We start from the raw sequence: 24,177 nt of genomic DNA, 5'->3' as shown, positions 1-24,177 counted from the left end.
TGTGCTTGTGGAATTGGGTTGCTGGGAGCTGGATGTCTGTTGAATGTGAGAAAATGGGCAGTTTAAGAATTAAAATAATTTTTTTTTATGTTTATTTTTGAGAGGCAGAGAGAGACAGGGTGTGCAGGGGAGAGGCAGAGAGAGAGGGAGACAGAATCTGCAACAGGCTCCCAGCTCTGAGCTGTCAGCACAGAGCCCGACACTGGACTTGAACTCTCAAACTATGAGATCATGACCTGAGTTGAAGTTGGACACTTAACCGACTGAGCCACCCAGGCACCCCAAGAATTTTAAAACCCAGGGAAATCTGGGGTGCCTGGGTAGTTCAGTTGGTTAAGTGTTCGACTCTTAATTTTGGCTCAGGTTGTGATTTCATGATCCTGGGATCGAGCCCCATGTCGGGCTCCACGCTGAGTATGGAGCCTGCCTTGGGATTCTCTCTCCCTCTCTCTCTGTTCCTCCCTCTCTCTCTCTCAAAATAAATAAACATTTTTTTAAAAGGTGGTGGGGTGGGGGGGATCCATGCTTTTGAAAGAGTCTGGCCATTTTGAATTCTTTAAACTTTGCAGAAAATGTTGTTCCCAGAAAAACGGAACACAGGAATCTGGAGCAGGTTTACTCTGAAACTTGTCATTAGAACAGAGACATATTAACGCTGAGTCTAGCCACATAATGGGGCAGGAACCCTGTTTTATTGTATGGAAATTCTACTAGCAAATACTCTAATATCTTGATCTAAAATAGTATTATTTAGATTTATATTTATTTCAGTAGGGGAAATTACCCCCAGTCTTCTGAAACAGTGTAAATCAGATCAGGCACAAATCTGAAGGGTTTGAATAGCTTTCAGAACCTCCAGCTGATGATCCTGGAGGAAACCAAGGCCATATGGAAGCCCAAAGACAATTTTATCAGGTAAATAGAATTGGTGGAGGAGTTAATTATAGCAGTAAATAGCAGCATTGCATTGCAATTTTTTTTTTTTTTAAAGCATTTGCTTTAGTTCAACACTTGAAAGTGTACCTGCTGGCACCTTTAAACAGAGGTTTTATTAAAAGATGTGACATCAGAGGCTGAGGGCCTAGCCGGCCTGGGGGTGCTTGGAGCTTTCATAGACTGGGCAGGCAGAAACTTAGGCTGAGGAATTTTAAAAATTCAAGTCATTAAAGATTAAATTTACAAAACACATATAAATTTATTTAAAATATAAACAGCTTAACCTACAGAAAAATTGATTAAAAAAAAAAAGAGGTGAAGTCAAAATTAAAGCCATTGTAATTGCTGTATCTATCTAGGTGAATGCTTTGCTCGTAGCAAATATGTGCGTTGGCAGTCAGCACCAGGCCCTGTGCCAAAGAGGTGGGGCAGAGGAGAGACCGAGGGAAACCAGGACACTTGCTTGTTAAAATGTTTACTCAAGAGGGGCGCCTGGGTGGCTCAGTTGGTTAAGTGTCCGACTTCAGCTCGGGTCATGATCTCACGGTCGTGGGTTTGAGCCCTGCACCAGGCTCTGTGCTGACAGCTTGGAGCCTGGAGCCTGCTTCCGAGTCTGTGTCTCCCTCTCTCTGTTCCTCCCCTGCTCACACTCTGTGTCTCCGTGTCTCTCTCTCTCTCTCAATAAATAAACATTTTAAAAAATTAAAAAATAAAGTAAAATAAAATGTTTACTCAAGACATAAATTTAACAAATAAATCAGGGAAGGAGACAGAGGAGGATTCCTTCTGTTTTTCCTCAGGTTCCAGGTCCAGGACCAGTCATTTCTGTTATAGAAACAACTATTGATAACACAAGAAATTAACTTAATTATGTTCATTGCATTTTAAAAATATTTATATGTGTGATTTTCCATTTGGGATGCTTTATTTGGGCTCTGACATTTTATTGATACCAATCCGTTTTACTTGCTTGTTCACAAATGTCTCTCTCACTGCTATTCTGGAAACTCCCCTGGGGGTAAATTTTCATCCTCACAACCCTCAAGATGTTTTGTTTTTTTCCATACCCTGTAAATCAGCCATAGATATCTTTGGACAGTGCTTTGATGTTGTCAGTCCTAGAGGCATTGTTTTGATATTAGAAATTGCTGGAAGGTAGCCAATGTCCTAACTAAGGAAAATAAGCCAGCATCTGAAATGGTCACTTAGACATTGTTCGAGCCACTGTTGAACTCTTGAACCTTTTACAAAGAATTATAATGCAAATGCAAAGGTAACCAAGTTTTCAGGAGAGTGTGCCAAGGTGTAGATGAAAAGAAGGACTTCTTTGTTTATTGCCCCACCACCATTGCTTATGACATCTGCTGACAGATGCCAGAAACCTGGAAATTGGCAACCCCATGCATTTGGAAAGCACTCTATTGATACCACTGCCTCTAGAACATCAAGGAAATAATTGCATTTCAAAAACAGTCCATGAATAAATACAATCAGGTACTTTTTTCACTGCGTGAATTATTTTCAACTTGGAAATAGAGATAATGGATGCCAGTAGGGGAAATTGCACCCAGTGTTCCGAAACAGTGTAAATCAGATCAGGCACAAATCTGAAGGGTTTGAATGGCTTTCAGAACCTCCAGCTGATGATCCTGGAGGAAACCAGGGCCATATGGAAGCCAAAGACAATTTTATCAGGTAAATAGAATTGATATAGGAGTTAATTATAGCAGTAAATATTGCTCAGAGCACTAGCTTGTAGGACCCATGCTGGATGGTACTTCATGTCTCTCACTGACACCCAACAAACATAGCTGTGTGGCTCTTTTATTAAGAATGATAGTAATTTGATTTTCTCCCTCTGTGGCTAGAGCAACTATTTAAACTATGATATTTGGAGGAGGATTGATAAAGGCAGCAAACTTTTTCAGTGTTTCCTTTTTTATTTCCCTTGGCTGCAAAGTTCCTTGCTCCCCAATACCACCACCTAATTATTTTGGCAGGAGCCTCACAATTGCTTCAAGTTTGTTCCCTTCAGTTTGAGTCATCTGAAAGCACTATTCTCAAGTCACTCCCCCACAACAGGAAACTGTAGAACCATTGCCTGTTGCAGTGGTTTTTAAAGTGCCCCTGAACCAGCAGTATCAGTATCACGTGGGAACTCCTTAGAAATGCAAATTCTTTGTTGTCACCTTAGACTTACCACCAAATGAGAAACTATGAAGATGGGCCCCAGCATTCTGTGGTTTAATAAACCCTTTAAGTGATTCTGATTCATGCTAAGGTTTGAGAACCACTGATCTATTGAATCAAGTAGAATCTCTTTTTCTATCCTTCTATCCAAGTCATTCACTCCGGCTTATCAATTCAGTTCTGCTGGTATTTAATAAGCACCTGTTCTGTGTTAGGGGTTGACATTTGCTCTCTGGCTAACTTGAAACCTAACTTGTCAGACTTAGTATTGCACAGTGAGGTGATTCAGGAACAGGTCTCACCAAAATGTGCCACTTTGACATGCAGACTGTTTTGAGCTGAAGGCAATCAAGACAATCAAGAGAAACTTTTGCCCCTCCCTTAACTACCTAGAAGAATCTAAGTTGGGTGCCTTTTCCAGAATAAGAAATAAATTTTATCTGATTGACCCATCTGTATGGCAGGACAAACTGCCAAACATCTACCCCTTATTGCCCTGTGAATCGTCCTCCTCCCCTTTGATGCCCCAGGTCCCTATCCTATTCCTTAGCTCAGAAAGGCATATATACCTAATTTTGCCATTCTGTTTTTGAACCTCTCATGTATGTACACTTTCCATATGCATGAAATTAAGTTAGTTTTTCTCCCGTTAATCTTTCTTATGTCAATTTAATTCTTAGACCAACTGGAAGAACCTTTAAAGGCTAGAGAGAAAATGTTTCTCCCCAACAATTATGTGCTTTTTATTTATTGGCAATATAAGGAATAAGGTGTTTCTTTCATTTTCATGAAAGAAAATCCCGTGTGACCAAGACATATTCTTCTATATCCCAAAATGTTAAAAACTGGTAAAGATTTTTTTTTTAAATGTTTTGTTTATTTTTGAGAGTGAGAGTGTGAGTAGGGGAGGGGCAGAGAGAGAGAGGGAGACAGAGGATCCAAAGCAGGCTCTGTGCTCTCAAACTCACGAACCTTGAGATCATGACAGAGCCGAAGTCGGAAGCTCAACCGACTGAGCCACCCAGGTGCCCCAAAATGGGTAAATATTTTTGCCTGAAGCATTCCTGTATTAATTATCGTTTGCTGTCTAACAAATTATTACCCATATTAGATGCTTAAAACAACAAACACTTATTATTTTATCGTTTCTGTAGATCAGGAATCTGGGTGCAGCTTAGCTGAGTGCCTGGGTCTCAAGGTCTCTTACAAGGTCCCATTCAAGGTGTCAGCTGGGCTGTTGACTTCCATGTTCACTCACAGGTTATTGGCAGAATTCGGTTTTGTTGAGGCCTGGGGGCCTCAGTTCCTCACTGGATGTTGGCCAGAGGCCTTCCTTAGTTCCTCGCTCCATGAACCTTTCCACAAGCAGCTCACAACATGGCAACAGGCTTCCCTCAGAACAAGCAACAAGGGAGAACAAGAGTGGGCAAGCAAAACAGAAACTGCAATCTTTCTGTAGTCTAATCTTGGATGTGACATCACATCATCTTTACTGTATTCCATTAGTTAGAAGAAAGTCATTTGGTCTACCTGACTCATTCTTAAAATATTTGGACCCTTCCTTAAGTGTTTTTGCCAGATACCCACACTCTTAAGTTTGTTTTTTGTTTTGTTTTGTTTTGTTTTACTAGAAAACATGATTTTGAATTTTCTGCCATTGATTCCTTATTTTTTTAAACTCCCAAAGGGACTCTGTTGTAGCAGGTCTGTGGACTAGCATTTGAGAAACACCAATCTAGAGCTGTGGGTCTTAAAACTTCAGTATCTATAAGAATTACCTGGGAACCTGTTAACAATGTGTATTCTCAGCCTTCAACCCAAGAAAGTCTGGTTCAGAAGGGCTGGATGCTGAGCTGATGGCTTCTTGAGCACCACATCACAACCTCACATCTTCCTCTAGCCACTGCTACAGAGACCAATTCTATGGCTTCCACAGTTCCATGCAGATGTGACCTTTACGGCACCTTGCACCAGGCCTGTGTGCCTGTATCTCTCACTTTCTGTTCCAGAGCTTCTCTAAACACCAGGGTAAGAGATGCCCAAAGGAACCACTCATCATTTACTGACAACATTTTACTTGATGTACCCTCATATATTCATTATAGCTGATTTTTTTTTGGATAGTGAATTTTTGTAGACTTTCTAAAGCAGATTTTATACACATATTTAGATTGCCAGAATTCAGATAGTAAGGGAGACCCACACTTGTGAAACCCTCTGATAATCCCAGGGACTTCTGCATCCTTGTATGCCTATCCCCTTGGATTTTGTTTTCATGCTCTTCTCTTCAGACATAACCCCCTTAGCTATTAATTTTATCATTTGGTTTGTTTGTTTACAAGTCTTCTTAAATCTTGTGTGGAAGGAAGAAAATAGAAAATCATTTCAGATACATGGATTGTTTGCATATTTATTCAAACCAAACCCTGGTGTTGATATGACAGGTGAGTTTAACTTCAGTAGATAATAAAAAGTAGAACTTAACCAAACAGATTCATGAGAGGAAGAGTTTGGAGAAGGGAATTGGAGATCATTTGTATGCCAAATAGTATTTGCTACATAAGAAGATTCATGTCAAAATTTTCTTTTAGTAATGATTTTCCCTGGTAAATGTTTGTTTCACAGATGTTCAAAATCATATTTCTTAGGGAAGCTTGGTATATCCCTCTGGTAGAGATAGGTAGTTCCCTAGCCAATATTTACTCAAGTTCTGCTCTTTATTAACATAATCCTGATTTTGTTTAGTGTAGCCATGTGCCCAGCTGAAAACGTTAGGGATGGTCCAGTCCTTGCTAGTGAGTTGTAAACAGGACTTGCCAGATGAAGCTTCTGGGAGAACTTTAAAAGGAGGCAAAGTACGCTGGCAGTTATGCTTTACCTTTTGACCTTTATCTTCTTGCTGCCTGCAACATGGTACAGTGTCGGTACAGTGTAGCAGGAGGAGTTTCCATGTGCCATCTTGTAACTATGAAACAACAAGCACGAGGAAGAAAGCCTCTGATAAAGATGGCTAAGGGCAGCCTGCCCTGCAAGCATGTGGTGACATGCTAGCTTTGGAGAAACTGGATTTGGACTTCCTGATTCATGAGAAAAATAAACCTCTTATTTTTTAAGCTACTACTATTTGGTATTTCTGACTATTACATGTGGCCAAACCTATTTCCTAATATAATCCCTTAATCCTTTTATTTGAGATTTCCTAAAGATTCCCTTTCAGATTTCCTACAGTGAAAGTGCATCCTTCTATTTTTTAGGTTTATTTATTTATTCTGAGAGAGAGAGAGAGAGAGAGAACACATGAGCGGGGGGAGGGGCAAAAAGAAAGGGAGAGAGAATCCTAAGCAGTCTGTGTGCTGTCAGCACAGAGCCTGATGTGGGGCTTGAACTCAGGAACCGTGAGATCATGACCTGACCCCAAATCAGGATCCGTCGCTTAACTGACTGAGCCACCCAGGTGCCTCCACTTCTTTCTGTTTTTAAGAAGCTCAAATTTATTTTCAGATGTATCTTACATTAAATTAATTCAGTACAAAAAAATATAATTTATTCCAAAAAATGCTTTCAAGTGGAAGCAAACCTTAGATATCACCTAGTTAACTAAATATTTTATCACTACCTCAGAAATTTGTACTGTTTATAAGCTTATTTGCTGGTTTGTTACATGTCTCCCTTATTGAATAGAGCTGCACAAGGAAAGGGACATTGTCATGTTCCTCACTATGTCATCATCATATAAAACAATGCCTACCATACAGTATGTATGTGACAGATGTTTAATCAGTGAATAAATGTAGTTATCTAAATTCATTTGATGAGGAAACAAAATCTCAGAGACTATTGTTTGTTCAGCACCACAAATCTATTCAACTACTGGTGACCTATAAAAATAGTCATTTCATATGGTTCAATCTAAAAGTGGCAGAATGGACATGAGAATTTGACATTTTCTGATTGTTGATTCAGTGTTCTTTTCACTGCAATATACTGACTACTGGTTATGATGCTGATTGCAGAATTATTCTTTTTAAAAAATTTTTTTTAATTTAATTTTTTAAAAATTTACATCCAAATTAGTTAGCATTTGGTGCAACAATGATTTCAGGAGTAGATTCCTTAGTGTCCCTTACCCATTTATCCCATCCCCCCTCCCACACCCCCTCCAGTAACCCTCTGTTTGTTCTCCGTATTTAAGAGTCTCTTATGTTTTGTTCCCCTCTCTGGCTTCATATTATTTTTGTTTCCCTTCCCTTATGTTCATCTGTTTTGTCTCTTAAAGTCCTCATATGAGTGAAGTCATGTGATTTTTGTCTTTCTGTGACTGACTAATTTCACTTAGCGTAATACCCTCTAGTTCCATCCACGTAGTTGCAAATGGCAAGATTTCATTCTTTATGATTGCCGAGTAATACTCCGTTGTATATGTATACCACATCTTCTTTATCTATTCATCCATTGATAGACATTTGGGCTCTTTCCATACTTCCGCTATTGTCAATAGCGCTGCTATAAACACTGGGGTGCATGTGTCCCTTCGAAACATCACACCTGTATCCCTTGGAAAAATCCTAGTAGTGCAATTGCTGGGTCGTAGAGTAGTTCTATTTTTAGTTTTATGAGGAACCTCCATACTGTTTTCCAGAGTGGCTGCACCAGCTTGTATTCCCACAGAATTATTCTTTATTAAAAAATAGTTTATCATATATTATAGCTTGTACTCCTGTGTATTTAAAATAGGGTCCAATTAATAAAAATGTCATTATGCTTAACTTTCCAGGAAAACAGAGGAAAGGAAATTAAGATTACTTGAGGAAGAACTAAGCACTTAGTATGTATCATTACACTTAATTCTCACAGAAGTCCTATTTCACAGAGGGTAAAACGGAGCATCAGTTAAGGTAAGTAGGCTTGTGTGGGGTTTCCCAGCTGCTAAGTGGTGAAATGGGTCTGAGGCTGGGTACATCTCATTCTAAACCCTGCACCAGTAAATGCTGTTTTACTGATTATAATCTGTAAAGCACTTGATACATGTAAAGTATTAAATTACTTACATCTTCCATTTAATTGACTTCATCAACCTCAGAAGCATAGTAATATTTGTATCTAATAAAGAACATTTCTGCTACCTTTAAAGTATTTTTTTAATGTTTGTTTATTTGTTTTTGAGAGAGAGACAGATGGAGACACAGAATCCAAAGCAGGCTCCAGGCTCTGAGCTGTCAGTGCAGAACCTGACATGGGGCTTGAACCCACGAACTGTGAGATCATGACCTGAGCCAAAGTCAGATGCTTAACCAACTGAGCCACTGAGATGCCCCTCTGCTACCTTTAAAATGGATCCAGTGGTGCCTGGGTGGCTCAGTCAGTTGAGCTCCTGATTCTTGATTTTGGCTCAGGTCATGATGTCATGGTTGGTGAGACTGAGCCCTGCTTTGGGCTCTGTGATGATAGGGCAGAGCCTACTTGGGATTCTCTCTCTCTATTCCCCTTCCCCACTCACATGCTTTCTCTAAATAAATAAATAAATAAATAAATAAATAAATAAATAAATTTATTTAAATAAAAAAGACTTACATACATACATACATACATAAAATGGATCCACAGTTTTAACTGCAGACAGCTGCTTTTGGTTAGATAATTTTCAGTTGGAACATGAAACATTATAAGGCAGGGCACTTGACATTTTTCTCTGATTCTTGTTCATGCATCTAGTCTACAGTTTCTTGACCACATAAAACCTGTACAGCCTGTACACTTGGGTTAGTTATCTAGTGGTTTGGAAAAAACAGAGAAGTGTGAATTCAGAAAAACAGCTGCTCCTAAAATGGGATGATATCAGACAGTCTCAAAATAAGCTTGGTCCAAGATTGCTTATTCTCCTATGAATTGGTTGGTACTTCTTGAAATTTCCTCACTTTGCAATGATTATATCAAATCACCTCTCTATTTCTGTAAGATTAGTCTATCAGAGGTTTTAAACCTATTTGTAGAAATCATGCCTCTTCTTCAAATGGAATCTTATGTGGAACATTAATATGTAAATCAGGTAAGGAAAAAAACTGGTGAGGGCTGGAATGGGAGTCCAGAGACACATCAGCTGGGCTCCAGGTTGGGCCTGGAGAGGAGGCTGGTGAGGACCTCTGCAGACTCCTCACGTCAGACCCTCTCTAAGGTCTTTTGCAGGTTGAAAATTCTATGAGCCAATGGGTCTGTTGGGTATCTGTTGGTTACCTTATTGCCATGAAAACCAGTTGTATTCAACAAGGGGAAAATAACAATAACTGTCTTTCTCTGGGAACATCTGTTCTGGAAATTAGTACGTTTTAGTTCTAATCCCAGCTCTGCCACTGTTTAGGCCTGTTACCTTGGATGCTGTTTGCCCATCTATGAAATGAGGATAAAACATTCCCTACCTACTGTATTTTCAAATACATTTTCTTGTGGGGTTAAAAATTCCTTTTGACAAAAATGAAATTAGAACAATTGTAAAGCATTGCCTTCAGGAAGATGTACAGCATCTCGACCTTTTATTCCAAAGTCACAAACAGTTACTACCTCTGTTTATAATTATAATAAAATTAAATGCCTGAAAATAAGTTCTGTTAGTACCCGGATATAGGGGCAGGCATTCGTTTTCATTTTTGCATAGTTATAAAATTTTTTTCCAGGACAAAGTGAGACAATTCCTTTGTTAGAAAAAAAACAAAAACAAAAAAAACGCTTGGTTTTTACAGAGTTGATATATTTTATCAAATTAATACATGATGCTGGGGCACCTGGGTGGCTCAGTCAGTTAAGCATCTGACTTCTGCTCAGGTCATGATCTCACAGTTCATGGGTTCGAGCCCCACATCAGGCTCTGTGCTGACAGCTCAGAGCCTGGAGCCTGCTTCACATTCTGTGTCTCCCTTTCTCACTGCCCCTCCCCCACTCATGCACTGTCTCTCTCTTTCTCTCTCTCTTTCAAAAATAAGTAAACATTTAATAAATTAATACATATGCTTATTAAAATACATAAACAAAAATTGGGGCGCCTGGGTGGCGCAGTCGGTTAAGCGTCCGACTTCAGCCAGGTCACGATCTCGCGGTCCGTGAGTTTGAGCCCCGCATCGGGCTCTGGGCTGATGGCTCAGAGCCTGGAGCCTGTTTCCGATTCTGTGTCTCCCTCTCTCTCTGCCCCTCCCCCGTTCATGCTCTGTCTCTCTCTGTCCCAAAAATAAAAAAAAAAAAAAAAAAAAAAAAAACGTTGAAAAATACATAAACAAAAATAAATTCTACCATTTAAACCTACAACAAATGACATTTGTTGAACATCTTTCAAAGCATTCAATATGCGACTAAGATATAGACAGAAAGATAGTAGGTAGGTGGATAGACAAATATAGGTACAGTGACAAAGAGATTGGTGGACAGAAATGGGAATCATACTCTATGTGCTATTTTAAACAAAAGATAACTTTATACTTTCATTTAGTGAAGGTAGAGAAAATTGAAGTGAAACTGTACGAATTGCTGAACTTTAGATAAAAGTTTCTTCACTATGGGGGCGCCTGGGTGGCTCAGTCGGTTAAGTGGCTGTCTTTGGCTCAAGTCATGATCTTGTGCTCCGTGTCGGACTCTGTGCTGATAGCTCAGAGCCTGGAGCCTGCTTCTGTTTCTGTGTCTCCCTCTCTCTCTGCCCCTCCCCCATTCGCACTCTGTCTCTGCCTTTCAAAAATGAATAAATGTCAAAAAAAAAAGTTTCTTCACTATGAAAGTTATTAGTTCCTAATTCTTTTTAAAAATTTACGAAAAACACTAAGAGGTTGGAATCATTATGTCAAAGGTTTTTTAAAAATTTCATTTTAGACTATGTCTATGGATCCCATGTGATGCAAAATGAGAAAATCAGCAAATTTACTTTTACCAGACTTTTGATTTTTGTGTTATCATTTACATTCTGTCCAGTAACCATAGTTCCCACAGTTATTTAAGCTTAGTTTTGTATTTAAGTGAATTAAAATTTCATCATTAATCATTTTACAATGGCTTCCATGGTCCTTATTTATATATTATTTTGATTTAATTTTTGTTGGCTGAGTTTCATCATCTAATTTTCTTCCCGAGGTTGAAAAGTCCTGTCCCTTTTCTTTATATCTGAAGGACAGCTGCCTGGCATAATCATTTAGTTAAGTTTGACTGAATATAAAGAATCTTTCTCCCCCAACACACATACACATAAGAGTTTTTAGCACGTTGGAAGTTTATCGCTTTATCACGTAATAGGCCAGAGTAGGCATGATGTATACATGAATTCATCAGGAATTTGCAGTCTTGCCAGCTCACTGTTCTACCATTTCATAAAGAATGATCCTCATGGTCCAAAAAGGCTGCTTGACTGTTAGCCATCATATCCACATTTCAGGCAGCAAGGTGAAGGAATGAATCTAGAAGGACAGAATCCCACCCTTAAGGAGACTTCTCTGAGTGGCACACATTTCTACTTATATTTCACTGGAAAAAAAAATCAATTACATGGCTATGGGGTATGTAGTCTTTTAGCTGATTGCAGGTGTCTGGCTCAAAATCTGGGTTCTTTGTGTTAAGAAGAAAGAAAATGGATATGGAGGAATAACCAGCAGCCTTTGCCTGCCACACCTGGACATGAAGTTTGGGGTCATGCTTTCATGTTCTCCTAGCTGTGTAGTCATACACCACTATCTTCAAGCATTTGAATGTCACTGTGGGGATTTCTGAAGTCATTCTTTCCTCCTTTTAAGTAACCTACCTTTTTGCTTGGATTCTCATATAAATTAGTTCTTTATACTTGAACATTAGTCTCTGCAGGTATATCTTAGTTCATCTTTATTTTTTTTTATATTAGTTCATCTTTCTATAACATTTTTTCCCAAATATTGGTGTGTCTTTTTGATCTGCAAATTGATGTCTTTATTTTAGTAAGCGTTTCTTTCATTATATCTTTAAATATCATTTCTATCATATCTCTATTTTCCAAGAAGTTGAATCTCCTTTGCATATCTTCTTTATATCATTTTTATATCTGTGTTCTTCTATTCTTTCTCTCTAGCCTGTTCCTCATGTCTTAACATGCTTTTTAAAAAAAAATTTTTTTTTTTAACGTTTATTTATTTTTGAGACAGAGAGAGACAGAGCATGAATGGGGGAGGGTCAGAGAGAGAGGGAGACACAGAATCCGAAACAGGCTCCAGGCTCTGAGCTGTCAGCACAGAGCCCGACGCGGGGCTCGAACTCACGGACTGCGAGATCATGACCTGAGCCGAAGTCGGACGCGTAACCGACTGAGCCACCCAGGCACCCCTGTCTTAACATGCTTTAATCATATTTTATCCCTGGGGTGCCTGGGTGGCTCAGTCGGTTGAGCGTCTGACTTTGGCTCCGGTCATGATCTCATAGTCTGTGAGTTCGAGCCCCGGGTGGGGCTCTGTGCTGACAGCTCAGAGCCTGCAGCCTGCTTCGGATTCTGTGCCTCCCTCTCTCTCTGCCCCTCCCCCACTCATGCTCTCTCTCTCTCTCTCTCTCTCTCTCTCTCTCTCTCTCTCTCTGTCAAAAATAAATAAACATTAAATTTTTTTTTAAAAAATCATACTTTATCCCTATTTTTCATTTTTTCTAATGTAGCAGTCACTTCAAAGATGTTTTTCTTTTCTTTCTCTACCAATCTGCTTTTATCCTCTTCTGTTGTATTTTTTTTTTAACCCCAGTAATATTCTTTGAGATCTGTTTTTAGAGCGATCAGTTATGGTTATTTTTTTTTTTAATGTTTATTTATTTTTTAGAGAGAGAGAGACAGAGCATGAGCAGTGGAGGGGCAAAGACAGAGGGAGACATAGAATCCAAAGCAGGCTCCAGGCTCTGAACTGTCAGCACAGAGCTAGATGTGGGGCTCGAACCCACTAACCACGAGATCATGACCTGAGCTGACGTTGGATACTTAACCAACTGAGCCACCCAGGTGCCCCACAATCAGTTATGTTTAATACATTTTGTTCTTATGATAATTTATGTATTCGTTTATTTGATTATTTTTTTTAATTTTTTTTTCAACGTTTTTATTTATTTTTTTGGGGCAGAGAGAGACAGAGCATGAACGGGGGAGGGGCAGAGAGAGAGGGAGACACAGAATCGGAAACAGGCTCCAGGCTCCGAGCCATCAGCCCAGAGCCTGACACGGGGCTCGAACTCACGGACCGCAAGATCGTGACCTGGCTGAAGTCGGACGCTTAACCGACTGCGCCACCCAGGCGCCCCTAAACAATATAATAAATACCTGAAAATCCAACACAAAAACTAGCTCCATGACAATAGTCTATATCTATATGTTTTTCTCATTGCATCCCAATGCCTTCTGCATCCAAGGTAAGCATCATCCTGAATTCTATTTATCATTCCTTTGGTTTCTTTTTACATTGTGTTACTGTATCAATAACTTAAAACCATCAACAAAACAAAAGGCAACCTGCTGAATGGGAGGAAACATTTGCAAATGATATCACTGATAAGGGCTTAATATACAAAATATATAAAGAATTCACACAGCTCAATATAAAAAACACAGATAATCCTATTAAAAAATGAGCAGTGGAACTGAATTGACATTTTACCAAAAAAGACATACAGATGGCCAACAGACACATGAAAGGAAGCTCAATATCACTAATCATCAGGGAAATGTAAATCCAAACCACAGTGAGATATCATCTCACACCTGTCAGAAAAGCTAGCATCAAAAAGACAAGAAATAACAAGTGTTGATGAGGATGTGGAGAAAAGGGAATCCTGTGCACTATTGGTAGGAATGTATACTGGTGCAGCCACTGTGGAAAACAGTATGGAGTTTCCTAGGAAAATTAAACACAGAACTATCACACAATCCAGCAATTCTACTTCTGGGCATTTATATAAAGAAACCAGGGGCACCTGGGTGGCTTGGTCGGTTAAGCGTCCGACTTCGGCTCTGGTCATGATCTCATGGGCTGTGAGTTCAAGCCCCATGTCGGGCTCTGTGCTCTGAGCTCAGAGCCTGGAGCCTGTTTCGGATTCTGTGTCTCCCTCTCTCTCTCTGCCCGTCCCCTGTTCATGCTCTGTCTCTCTCTGTCTCAAAAATAAACGTTTAAAAAAAAAAAGAAACCAAAAGCACTAATTTGAAAAGATACAGGAACGCCTATGTTCAATGTAACATTATAATAGTAAAGATATTGAAGCAACCTATGTTTATTCATAGATGAATGGATAGAGAAGATGTGATATATATGTATATATACTTACACACACACATATACACACAGTGGAATATTATTCAGCCATAAAAAACGAAATCTTGCCATTTGCAACAATATGGATGGTATTAGGCTATAGTAAAGTAAAACCAAACAGAAACAGACTCTTAGATATAGAGAGTAATCTGGTGGTTGCCAGAGGGGAGGAGGATGGGTGGAAAAGAAGATTAAAAGGTGCAAACTTCCAGTTATAAAATAAATATGTGGATGCAATCTTCAGCACAGGGAATATAGTTAACAATATTGTAACAACTTTGTATGGTGACAGATGGTAGCTAGATTTATTGTGGTGATCACTTTGTAAGATATATAAATGTTGAATCACTGTGTTGTACACCTGAAATGATAATATTGTCTGTCAATTAAAAAGCAAAAAAAAAAAAAAAACAACATACACAGCAAACATGTGTTCCTTAAAAGGATTATATGTGTGATTGTATGTATTACATATATAATTACATATATTTATATTGGTTGTCTTTTGCTTTATTAGTAAAATACCATGCTGAATATGAGACTTACTTTTTAATTTATATTATATTGCTATTTTTTATCTAAATTTTAGTGTGTCATTGCAGTTCATCTGTTTTTGCTACCACATAATATTCCATGGCATGAATATACCATAATTTATTTATCTACTTTTCTGTTTATGGGCATTCTAATTATTTCTAGGTTATTGCTATGTGAGCAGTATTTGAACAAACATTCTTCCACATGTATTCTGTTATATAGGTCTGAGAATTTCTTTGCGTTTATGCCTTGGAGTGAAAGTGTTGAGTTATAGAGTATGTCCAAAATAGAACTCATTATGTTACCCTCTAAACCTCCTCTCTACCTCCCTATTTCAGCAACTTTGACTCCCCAGTCATTCCTTATTCCCTGTGTCCAACTGACTGCCAAGCCTGGAAAAGCTCTTGCCTTCCCATGATATTACCCATCTCTCCTCTTCAAGCCTCGTTAATTCTCCCCTTTACTCTCTATTCCTAAACATCATGGTTAATCAGTTCCAATCACATCACTTCCCTGTTCACCATCCTTCAGTGGCTCCCTATTGTCTATGAGATTAAGTGGACCCATAATCCAGCAAAGTCCTCCACAGTAAGGCCCCAGTCTACCTTTTAGCCTAATGTCTCTCTCTTTTGGTAGCAGAGAATGTTAGAGTTGGAAGGGACCTTAGAGTTGATCTGGTTAGACCCACTTACCTACAGAAGAGGAAATGGAGGCCCCAAAAGGCAAAAGGATTTTATCAAGATCACATATGTGATCCATTTGAACAATTTTATGGCCAATGCAGGCACTTCAGGAAGAAGGCAAAGAAAGGCTTGTGATATTTCATCTTGAGTTAAGGACAGTGGAGTGGAATAGTTGTAGACAGGGAGAATGAGCGTAATTATATTATGTGAAGAAATGTATTGAGGCTATTGGGCTAGTAGAAAAGAACCATAAAGAATGGACCCTTGTGTTACTATGTTAAGCATAACAACTGTTGCACTGTATTAAGATATAGTTATTGTATGAGACTGAAAGGGTGAAGCTATGGTCTTGGAGATACGAATCAATAATGTCTACACTCTATCCCCAAACAAAGACAGAAAAATTTTTAGGAATAAACATTTGGGTTTTTGTTTCCTATTCCTCAAATATCTAAAGTGGAAGAGTGACATTTTACAACACACTACTCATTCATTGGCTATATGTCCTATATTCTCTCTTTGCCCAGGATAATAACAGTACCTACCTCATAAAGTTAATGTGAGGACTGAATGAGATAATCTAGGTAAAACAGTTACCAAATGGAAAGTGTTTAGCAAATACTATTGATTATCATTTCATAAGCAAGATTGACAGATGGGGAGGAGGGTGGTGGGAAGAAGGGAAGAGAGAAAGAGATTTCAAGTTCAACCCTACTACTCAAACCACCCATCTAGGGCCCCTCCATCTCCTCTTCCTGGTTTCCTCTTTGAAAGACATGCATATCAGGCACAATTACCTTGGATGCCTTGTGGAATAGGACAGGTCTGGAGCACCTCGGGATTGAGCTAACGTTAGAATGATTCAAAATTATAATGTATATTGGGCATCTGGGTGTCTCATTCGGTTAAGCATCCAACTTCAGCTCAGGTCATGGTCTCGCAGTTCACGAGTTCAAGTCCCGTGTCGGGCTTTGTGCTAACAGCTCAGAGCCTGGAGCCTGCTTCAGAGTCAGTGTCTTCCTCTCTCTGCTCCTCCCCTCCCTGCTCATGCTAGGTCTCTCTGTCTCAACAATAAATAAATGTTAAAAAATTATTTTTTTAAATTTATAATATATATAAATATGTATACATAATATACAATATGTCTTTTTTTTTTTTTTTTAGAGAGAGAGAGAGAGAGAGAACAGGGGAGGGGCAAAGAGAAAGGGAGAGAGAGAATCTTAAGCAGGCTCTGTGTTGGGTGTGAGATCACAATTGTGAGGTCAAGACTTGGGCCAAAATCAAGAGGCTGATACCTAACCGACTGAGCCACCCAGGCACCGCCTATATATGTCTTTTAAATAAGTATGTATAATATGTATGTCTTTTACATTTTTTTGTTTTTGTTTTCCTTTTGGCCTCCCCTAGTAATTAATAAAACCTGTCCATTTGATGCTAAGGTGACCCAAGAGAAGAGCTTTTTTGTTTATTCCCCTTGAGTTAGAGTGCTTAAGAGGCAGCAGCATGCTAATGGGGGAGAACTCTTTTCACCGTGAAAAGAAAGGTAGCAACCGTAGAGGGAGTGATCCTACTACTCCTCAGAGCTTTGCTGTCTTTTCCTTCCAGGGCTAAAACCTGGAATTCCAGACAAGTTCGAACCAGAAAGAAAATGTTGGCCTTTTGGAACTGGAATGATTCATGATAGAAGCAAGTAGGGAAGCTTAAGGGGAAAGATGAAAGCAAGGGTTGTTCTTTTTTAATTGTCAATCAGTTAAAATTAGTAAATATTTATTGCGAGTCCACTGTGTGCTAATCTAACGGTAAATATGATCCTTGCCCTCAAAGTCAAGCATCCAACGTGAAAAGGTAAATATGTACATAAGTGGAATAGAAAAACAAGTTAAAAATACAAGGCCTGTCGTAAAACAACATGACAAATGAAGGAAACAGAGCAAATAGGTTCTGTAGGGGTAACAAGGAGACAGAGTTCACTGAACTAAGTGCACTTCCATTATGAAGAAGGAAGACTTGAGCTAGTTGTTTTTTTAAATGGAAACACTGTATAGTGGGAAGGAAAAGACATGGCAGGAGTGGAGATGATCAGGAGTATGTAAGATATTTAATAGGGGCAATGAGAAGATCTTTCTGGCTTGAAATACAAGTTCCTTTAGGGCTCTAGTAGGAGATAAGGTCGGATGGAGGGCTTTGAATGCCAGGATGAGGAGCTCGAATTCACCCTGTGGAACATGAGGTACTCTTTAAAATGTTCGAGGCAGGCAGTGAAATAATGAGTTACTTTTGAGGATGGCTGGACAGTAGGGAGATGGGTTAAGACACTGTGGTAGAAAAACCTCAACATTTCAACAGTACATGAGGGTTCAGGAGACTTCTAAATGTGTCACATGTTTAGGAAATTCAGAATTTTTTTTCTTATGCTAGCAGCTGACTTGTGTCAGGGAGAAAGGAGAGAAAAGAGCAGGCAGAATTTCATCCAATGAGGAAGACAGTTATTTTGCTAGCATTTACTTGCATTGCTGATATTTTGGGGACAACTGTGGCAAAGGCCACTTCACTGCAAAAAGTGGAATACAGTTCTCAGTCCACAGATTGAATGTAGGAAGATAGACGACCTTTGGTATCAGAGACAAGTAAAGCCCACAAAGGGCTTCGTGATGTTTCTTCCCCTTTTAAAATAAGTTTCTACTTCATTAAAAACAAACAAAAAGCCCCACTTGGTTAAAAATCTCTCTGTATACTAATGTGACCAGGAAATTTCATGTATAGAGAACTGGTTCCCTCTTTTTTTAAACTTGTTTTATTTTTTATTTTTTTAAATTTTACATCCAAATTAGTTAGCATATAGTACAACAATGATTTCAGGAGTAGATTCCTTAGTACCCCTTACCCATTTAGCCAATCCCCCCTCCCACACCCCCTCTAGTAACCCTCTGTTTGTTCTCCATATTTATGAGTCTCTTCTGTTTTGTCCCCCTCCCTGGTTTTATATTATTTTTGTTTCCCTTCCCTTATGTTCACCTGTTTTTTCTCTTAATGTCCTCATACGAGTGAAGTCATATGATTTTTGTCTTTCTCTGACTAATTTCACTTAGCATAATACCTTCCAGCTCCATCCACATAGTTGCAAATGGCAAGACTTCATTCTTTTTTTATTGCTGAGTAATACTCCACTGTATGTAAATATATACCACATCTTCTTTATCCATTTATCCATCAATGGACATTTGGGCTCTTTCCATACTTTGGCTATTGTTGATAGTGCTGCTATAAACATTGGGGTTCATGTGTCCCTTCGAAATATCACACCTGTATCCCTTGGATAAAATACCTAGTAGTGCAATTGCTGGGTCATAGGTTAGTTCTATTTTTAGTTTTTTGAGGAACCTCCATACTGTTTTCCAGAGTGGCTGCACCAGCTTGCATTCCCACCAACAGTGCAAAAGGGATCCTCTTTCTCCGCATCCTCGCCAACATCTGTTGGTGCCTGAGTTGTTAATGTTAGCCATTCTGACAGGTGTAAGGTGGTATCTCATTGTGGTTTTGATTTGTATTTCCCTGATGATGAATGATGTTGAGCATTTTTTCATGTGTCAGTTGGCCATTTGGATGTCTTCTTTGGAGAAGTGTCTATTCATGTCTTTTGCCCATTTCTTCACTGGATTATTTGTTTTTTGGGGGGTGTTGAGTTTGATAAGTTCTTTGTAGATTTTGGATACTAACCCTTTAGCTGATATGTCATTTGCAAATGTCTTCTCCCATTCTGTCGGTTGCCTTTTAGTTTTGCTGACTGTTTCCTTTGCTGTGCAGAAGTTTTTATTTTGATGAGGACCCAGTAGTTCATTTTTGCTTTTGTTTCCCTTGCCTCCGGAGACGTGTTGAGTAAGAAGTTGCCAAGATCAAAGAGGTTTTTGCCTGCTTTCTCCTCAAGGATTTTGATGGCTTCCCATCTTACATTTAGGTCTTTCATCCATTTTGAGTTTATTTTTGTGTATGGTGTAAGAGAGTGGTCCAGGTTCATTTTTCTGCATGTCGCTGTCCAGTTTTCCCAGCACCACTTGCTGAAGAGACTGTCTTTATTCCATTGGATATTCTTTCCTGCTTTCTCAAAGATTAGTTGGCCATATGTTTGTGGGTCCATTTCTGGGTTCTCTATTCTGTTCCATTGATCTGAGTGTCTGCTCTTGTGCCAGTACCATACTGTCTTGATGATTACAGCTTTGTAGTATAGTTTGAAGTCTGGGATTGTGATGCTTCCTGCTTTGGCTTTCTTTTTCAAGATCACTTTGGCTATTCAGGGTCTTTTCTGGTTCCATACAAATTTTAGGATTATTTGTTCTAGCTCTGTGAAGATGCTGGTGTTATTTTGATAGGGATTGTATTGAATATGTAGATTGCTTTGGGTAGTATTAACATTTTAACAATATTTGTTCTTCCTATCCAGGAGCATGGAATATTTTTCCATTTTTTTTGTGTCTTCTTCAATTTCTTTCATAAGCTTTCTATAGTTTTCAGTGTATAGATTTTTAACCTCTTTGGTTAGATTTATTCCTAGGTAATTTATGGTTTTTAGTGCAACTGTAAATGGGATCAATTCCTTGATTTCTCTTTCTGTCACTTCATTGTTGGTGTATAGGAATGCAAACGATTTCTGTGCATTGATTTTATATCCTGCAACTTTGCTAAATTCATGAATCAATTCTAGCAGTTTTTTGGTCGACTCTTTTGGGTTTTCCATATAGAGTATCATGTCATCTGCGAAGAGTGAAAGTTTGACCTCCTCCTGGCTGATTTGGATGCCTTTTATTTCTTTGCGTTGTCTGATTGCAGAGGCTAAGACTTCCAATACTATGTTGAATAACAGTGGCGAGAGTGAACATCCCTGTTTTGTTCCTGACCTTAGGGGGAGAGCTGTCAGTTTTTCCCTATTGAGGATGATATTAGCATTGGGCTGGTCATATATGGCTTTTATGATCTCGAGGTATGCTCCTTCTATCCCTACTTTCTTCAGGATTTTTATTAAGAAAGGATGCTGTATTTTGTCAAATGCTTTCTCTGCATCTATTGAGAGGATCATATGGTTCTTGTCCTTTCTTTTATTGATGTGATGAATCACATTAATTGTTTTGTGGCTATTGAACCAGCCCTGCATCCCAGGTATAAATCCCACTTGGTAGTGGTGAATAATTTTTTTAATGTATTGTTGGATCCAGTTGGCTAGTATCTTGTTGAGGATTTTTTCATCCATGTTCATCAGGGAAATTTGTCCATGGTTCTCCTTTTTAGTGGGGTCTCTGTCTGGTTTTGGACTCAAGGTAATGCTGGCTTCATAGAAAGAGTTTGGAAGTTTTCCTTCTATTTCTATTTTATGGAACAGCTTCAAGAGAATAGGTGTTAACTCTGTTTTAAATGTTTGGTAGAATTTCCCTGGAAAGCCATCTGGCCCTGGACTCTTGTTTTTTGGCAGATTTTTGATTACTAATTTGATTTCCTTACTGGTTATGGGTCTGTTCAAATTTTCTATTTCTTCCTGTTTCAGTTTTGGTAGTGTATATGTTTCTAGGAATTTGTCCATTTCTTCCAGATTGCCCTTTTTATTGGCATATAATTGCTCATAATATTCTGTTATTATTGTTTTTATTTCTGCTGTGTTGGTTGTAATCTCTCCTCTTTCTTTCTTGATTTTATTTATTTGGGTCCTTTCCTTTTTCTTTTGATCAAACTGGCTAGTGGTTTATCAGTTTTGCTAATTCTTTCAAAGAACCAGCTTCTGGTTTCATTGATCTGTTCTACTGTGTTTTTGGTTTCAATAGCATTAATTTCTGCTCTAATCTTTATTATTTCCTGTTTTCTGCTGGTTTTGGGTTTTATTTGCTGTTCTTTTTCCAGCTCTTTAAGGCATAAGGTTAGGTTGTGTACCTGAGATCTTTCTTCCTTCTTTAGGAAGGCCTGGATTGCTATATACTTTCCTCTTATGACCACCTTTGCTGTGTCCCAGAGGTTTTGGGTTGTGTTGTTATCATTTTCATTGACTTCCATATACTTTTTAATTTCCTCTTTAACTTCTTGGTTAGCCCATTCATTCTTTAGTACGATGTTCTTCAGTCTCCAAGTATTTGTTACCTTTCCAATTTTTTACTTGTGGTTGATTTTGAGTTTCATAGCATTGTGGTCTGAAAATATGCATGGTATGATCTCAGTCTTTTTGTACTTACTTAGGGCTGATTTGTGTCCCAGTATATGGTCTATTCTGGAGAATGTTCCATGTGCACTGGAGAAGAATGTATATTCTGCCTCTTTAGAATGAAATGTTCTGAATATATCTGTTAAGTCCATCTGGTCCAGTGTGTCATTCAAAGCCATTGTTTCCTTGTTGGTTTTTTGATTAGATGATCTGTCCATTGCTGTGAGTGGGGTGTTGAAGTCTCCTACTATTATGGTATTACTATCGATGAGTTTCTTTTTGTTTGTGATTAATTGATTTATATATTAGGGTGCTCACACATTTGGCTCATTAATGTTTACAATTGTTAGGTCTTCTTGGTGGATAGACCCCTTGATTATGATATAATGCCCTTCTGCATCTCTTGATACAGTCTTTATTTTAAAGTCTAGATTGTCTGATATAAGTATGGCTACTCTGGCTTTCTTTTGTTGGCCATTAGCATGATAGATGGTTCTCCGTCCCCTTATTTGCAATCTGAAGGTGTCTTTAGGTCTAAAGTAGGTCTCTTGTAAACAGCATATAGATGGATCTTGTTTTTTTTATCCATTCTGTTACCCTATGTCTTTTGAGTCCATTGACATTTAGAGTGAGTACTGAAAGATATGAATTTATTGCCATTATGATGCTTGTAGAGTTGGAGTTTCTGGTGGTATTCTCTGGTCCTTTCTAATCTTTGTTGCTTTTGGTATATATATATATATATATATATATATATATATATATATTTTCATTTTTTTTTCCTCTCAGAGAGTCCCCCTCAAAATTTCTTGCAGGGCTGGTTTAGTGGTCACAAACCCCTTTAATATTTGTTTGCCTGGGAAACTTTTTATCTCTCCTTCTATTTTGAATGACAGCCTTGCTGGATAAAGAATTTCTTGGCTGCATATTTTTCTGATTCAGCACACTGAATATATCCCGCCACTCCTTTCTGGCCTGCCAAGTTTCTGTGGATAGGTCTGCTGCAAACCTGATCTGTCTTCCCTTGTAGGTTAGGGACTTTTTTTTTTCCCTTGCTGCTTTCATGATTCTCTCCTTGCCTGAGTATTTTGTGAATTTGACTATGATATGCCTTGTTGATGGTCGGTTTTTGTTGAATCTAATGGGAGTCCTTTGTGCTTCCTGGATTTTGATGTCTGTGTCTTTCCCCAGGTTAGGAAAGTTTTCTGCTATGATTTGCTCACATAACCCTTCTACCCCTATTTCTCTCTCTTCCTCCTCTGGGACCCCTATGATTCTGATGTTGTTCCTTTTTAATGAGTCACTGATTTCTCTAATTCTTAAATCGTGCTCTTTTGCCTTAATCTCTCTCTTTTTTTCTGCTTCATTATTCTCTATAAGTTTGTCCTCTATATTGCTGATTCTCTGTTCTGCCTCGTCCATCCTTGCCACTGTTGTATCCATCCATGATTGCAGCTCAGTTATAGCATTTTTTACTTCATTCTGGCTATCTTTTACTTCTTTTATCTCTGCAGAAAGGGATTCTAATCTATTTTTGATTCCAGCTAGTATTCTTATTATCATGATTCTAAATTCTGGTTCAGACATCTTGCTTGTATCTGTGTTGGTTAAATCCCTGGCTGTCGTTTCTTTGTGCTCTTTCTTTTGGGGTGAATTCCTGCTGAATTCTGTGGTTCAGGTTGTGCAGATTGTTGTGTTAATCCTCCAATCAGTTTTCTAGGTGTGTAGGATGGTTTAGTGTTGGTCTGGCTGTATTTCGTGGACGTGAGACACACAAAAAACTTCCATGCTGTTCCGTCATCTTGGCTTCTCCTGGTTCCCTCTTTTTAGCTAAAAGTTTCTGTAGACTCAGCATGTGCCAAGATTTTTTTTTTTCTTTTTTGAAATTAAGCACTTCATAGACAGTGTCCTCAGCTGATAAGGACACAAGCTGTTCACTCTCAGGGATCAAAGTTTGTTGCCAAGATTGCTAACTGTGATGGCTTATGCTGGCAATGCTCTGTTATAGCAAACAGACCTAAAGAGGCCAAGTGTCTATTCTCAGTCATCGGAGTCAGGTGGTGGATGGATGTAGAACAAGTTCCTGGAACTGGGGATAATGGATTGAAAGCAAGGTGGCTCCACTGGGAAAGATTTGGGATCAGGGTAGAGGTCATGAAACGAGGGGCAGGGAGAGAACTTAGGAGCAGTACTGAGGTTACAGGCAACTGAGTCCAGTGGTCTCTCCACCAAGCTGCATATATACCTATTACGAAGTTTAGAGCCTTCTGCAACTCTCTTGCTCCCTCCTTGGCCACCTATGATTGCTTACCTGAGTGAGACGTTTTTAAGCACACCCCTGTACCAAAATTGCCTTGGCAAGTGGTCTGGGACAGATGTT

General features: G+C 38.8%; 1 protein-coding gene across 1 annotated transcript in view; it reads left to right on the top strand.

Annotated features, from left to right (window-relative positions):
• Positions 1–24,177, top strand: part of LOC109498160 (translation initiation factor IF-2-like) — a 243,517-nt gene that overhangs the window by 69,194 nt on the left and 150,146 nt on the right. The window contains exon 4 of the mRNA XM_045055102.1: positions 7,901–8,021. The gene's annotated coding sequence lies outside the window, so the exon portion shown is untranslated. The remainder of the gene's footprint in view (positions 1–7,900; positions 8,022–24,177) is intronic.

This window comes from Felis catus, chromosome A3, assembly GCF_018350175.1.
Source record: "Felis catus isolate Fca126 chromosome A3, F.catus_Fca126_mat1.0, whole genome shotgun sequence".
NCBI lineage: Eukaryota > Metazoa > Chordata > Mammalia > Carnivora > Felidae > Felis > Felis catus.
The sequence above is the reverse complement of the archived record's forward strand: the minus strand, read 5'-3'. Positions and strand labels throughout refer to the sequence as shown.